The sequence below is a fragment of the Fragaria vesca genome, linkage group LG4 (genome assembly GCF_000184155.1).
Source record: "Fragaria vesca subsp. vesca linkage group LG4, FraVesHawaii_1.0, whole genome shotgun sequence".
NCBI lineage: Eukaryota > Viridiplantae > Streptophyta > Magnoliopsida > Rosales > Rosaceae > Fragaria > Fragaria vesca.
This window is the reverse complement of record NC_020494.1, coordinates 11,263,661-11,267,883: the sequence shown is the minus strand read 5'-3', so window position 1 is coordinate 11,267,883 and position 4,223 is coordinate 11,263,661.

Below are 4,223 nucleotides of genomic sequence, written 5' to 3'. Positions count from 1 at the left end.
GAGAGAGAGAGAGAGGCCTGATCGGGTAAATGAGAAAGAGGAGAGGTAGGTTTGATATTTATGATGGACAATATTGTCTTTTTCTTAAGATTTGTGTAAATGGGCAATGAAAAATGATTTTTATTGGAATGGGCTATCAGCTCTTCAAATTAGTACTAAATGGGCATTTGCTCTTAAATAATAGGCCTATGTCATTTAAAGCCGCGCACATGGTATTCTTTAATGAAAGGCCAAAGAATAACTCGCTATGTGCTCGATGCATGGTTCCGTGAGAAACGGATCCAGTTTTGCCAACCAGCAAAGGTTGGTGGTCTCCATGACCATCCAATCAAAAGAGAGAGAGGGAGAGAAAGAGAGAGAGATGATTGGATGGTCATAGAGACCACCAACCTTTACTGGTTGGCAAAACTGGTTCCGTTAGAAACCAAGGTTGAAGCTGCTTTCTTCTATAGACCCAACCTAGCTATAGGCTATAGATATGCCTCGCTTCATATCCGACGTGGGATATCTGTAGTTGTTGTTACTCCTGGTTTGAGTTCTTCATTAACTAGAGAACACGTACTCCTGTTCTGACTTCTTCAGCATTCACCTCTTTTTCGAGACTACGTACATACCAACCTTTCCAAGCATTTCAGAACCTCCATTCTAGATATTATATCTGTTGCCCGCCAAAAGTTCTCACTCACCGAAAACAACAGCTTCACCGGTACCTAACCTGGCTACATGTAGAGAGTGCTTGAAAGAAAGACGTAGAGTGCACAGAAGAATTAAAGCTTCCTGATATTAGTCTAACTTGCAAGTATGATGAATTATTGATGTTAAATACAAAACTTAACTTGGCCAAAATCCCATTCAGATAATCCAGAAGGAAAGAAACTAGATCACAAACACTGTCCGTTCAGACTAATGTCAAGAAACTATATGTTCTGTAAGTAACACAAGCTGCACTACAACAATATTGCTGCAGACTTTGAGGCTGCACAAAAGAAAAAAGGGGAAAAAAAAAAAAAAAAAAAACCAATTAGGGGACCAGAGCAAAATTCCTTGCTATATACCTCTAACATGCTCCTTACCCTTGTTCTAATGCAAATACTAGAAGGACAAAGATAAAAGTAAAGGAAAAGTTCTGTTTAGTCCCTATAGTTTAGGTTAGTCATCCCTTTAGTCCTTGAACTTTTAATTTAATCTGTTTAGTCCTTAAACTTGCAATTGTTAATCTGGTTAGTCCTTTTTTATTTTTCTGATATAATATTCCGTCAGAAAAGAATATTCTGTTTTTCTTTGTTTCTTTATTTTCCTGTTAAAAGAAAAAATGGACGAAGCATGGTGGGCCTTGAATTTTGAATTTGTTTATTTAACATGTTGCAAATATTTAAATCTATCCTCTTACTCAAAGATAAACAGTTAATTTTTCATCATCAATAGTCCTTGAACTTACAATTGTTAATCTGGTTAGTCCTTTCTGATTTTTCTGATAAAATATTCTGTCAGAAAAGAATATTTTGTTTTTCTTTGTTTCTTTATTTTCCTGTTAAAAGAAAAAATGGACGAAGCATGGTGGGCCTTGAATTTTGAATTTGTTTATTTAACATGTTGCAAATATTTAAATCAATCCTCTTACTCAAAGGTAAACAGTTAATTTTTCATCATCAATAGGAGAATATATTTCTACTAGACTTGATTTATTAGTAGAAGCTAAACTTTCATATAAAGAATTACAAGAAGAAAAAAGAACATTTAGAAAACTAAAAGAAAGAAGAGATAAGCTTCCTAGAAGTACCAAAAATTACTGGGATATTATCTTTCAGTTACAACGAAGGATATACGAATCAAGAGAAGAAATTGAAGTTCTTCAAGAAACTTTTGAACAAGATCAAAAACCTCTTGATATTTTGAGCATCGGTTAGATCCACTTGAGCTGGTGTAACTCATCAACTTATAATAGATTCGATAATCTATCGCAATTTCCATCATTCCTTTTTTCATAGAAATCCTATTTGTCTTGATTTTTAATCTTAGACAGTGAGCAGCATCTCTGAGATGTGTTGTGAAGTTTGGAAAAACATTAAAATATGCAACTTGGTATACAAGGAAGCTTCTATTGTTCCTAACAGGCTTTTCTTGAATCTGTTATTCTATCGTCTTGTAAGACACATAGAACAGAACAGTCAATACCATCTCTCGCTAAGAGTTTTATTCCTACTTGGACTGCTCCAATATGCATATAGGAATATTTTTTCTGGAAAACTTCACTTACTTCTTTTGGAGTTATTAATCTGATATATGTTTCTCCACCAGTGGCTGGAACAGTTAATTCAAGAATCTTGAATCTGTGAGAATCTATAATGAAAGATCCTTTCGTATAGATCTCATTGAATTTAAATCTAGGAGCAGATGCTCGCACACTAGATTCGATTTCATTATACTCAAATTCTTGAGCATTTATTAACTATACCGGAACAGTGTTTCTTTTACTGAGAATTCTACTCAGCATCTTCATATCTCTCTTAGTTGTAGATTTTGATATTTTTGCTGCTTTCCATTCCAGAAGCTTTGGTTCACTAAACCTTAGTCTTCCTTCTCCTGCCGTGAGGATGGAGGAGGTATAATGATTTTACTAGCCACGTTCTGGGCTAGAGCTTCTTCATTTATCCTTTCATAGCTTTCTCCTTCCTTCATCTTTTCTACACTCTTTTGTAGAGTTGAGATCTTGTTATGTAACTCTCGAAATTGAACTTCGAGGTCAATACTTATCTCTTGGAGATAAGCGATACTATAATTCTGCTGATGAATTATTGCTTCCACATTTTCAGCAAGTTTTTCTGTAGGACAATGAAAGCCAATAGCTTTGACATCTTCCTTCTTTACTTTTAGATCAACTCTTTGATTCATCCTATTCTGGAGATAAGAGTTTCTAAAAGCTTTTTCAGGTTTTCTTGAGTTTCTCTTAGTTCCGCTGTTTGTTGATGAACGTTGTTTGCAAAATTCTCAGTGCGAACTAACTTTTTTTCAATATCTATTAGATATTCCTTTTCTTTGAGATAATCTAGCTTGACTTCAAGCCTGGCAATTTTTGAATTTATTTCCTCAAGTTGATTTATCCCACTACAAAAATTAATTCAGTTAGCCACGGCGCAACGCCGTCGCCAAAAGTCATCTTGCCGTCGCAAAAGACTAACGGCGACGGCATGACGACGGCATTTTTCCCATCGTCGTTGAGGGCGTGGCCATTACTTTTTGCTACGGCAACGAGCCGTTGCCACTTATTTGGCAACGGCACGCAGTGACGGCCTTTGCCGTCACAAATGCTATTTTGGCGACGGCAAACTGATATTTATGGATTAAAAAAAAAAAAATCTATATAAAAACTGTACATGAAAGAAATTAATTATGTTGAAAAGAATATGTTACATTTCGATTTTTCTCATGAATGTTCCACAATAAATTAATCTATGTACAAGAGTTTACAAGATCAAAGTACTACTCTTCCCCTACTTCAAGATAAGCTTTCACCAATTAATCAAGATAAGCTCCATAATTATATTCCTCCACTTCAGATGACTTTGAGGTAGATCCTCCGCCAATACCTGTATCCAAAATCACAACTAAATTACTCCAATTGTTCCATTTAGATAGAGGCTAATAAGAAATTTTGGATAAAAAATATGTCCAAGTATAAAGATTGCAGATTAGAACATTAATGAAGAAAGTTTCTAGGTCCTTATAAATGGAAGTGGTGCTTATAATTAGGATGATACATCTTTCATAAAATGTAGATTTACACATTAAGCTCTAATTTTTCTCATGCACAGTCATGAAATATACAAGATTCTTAAAGGTAAAACTCACAGTATGATTTCTGGAATTGTACTCTTCCATGATGGGATAATTCAAAGTGTTTGGCAAACGACTTTACTCAGTCAAGACGCAGCAAACCACTGGAACCGGCTCCAATTCGCCCAAGGTTTTGCTAATTGTAAATCCACCATTTCCATTAGCACCCTATAAAAGAACTATGTTAGAAATTGTGTCCATAAGGGGAAAACCTAGAGAAATAGCATTTACTCAATGGTTATCTGTCAAAATTTGTGTGTGAATGCATTCAAGGCAAAAATTAAAAATGACTTCATACAAAGAGCTAGCAAAACACAAGTAATATGCAAAACACAATATCAGCTATTAGATATCATTTCCGAGACCTGTTTCTCTTGGTTAGACACAGG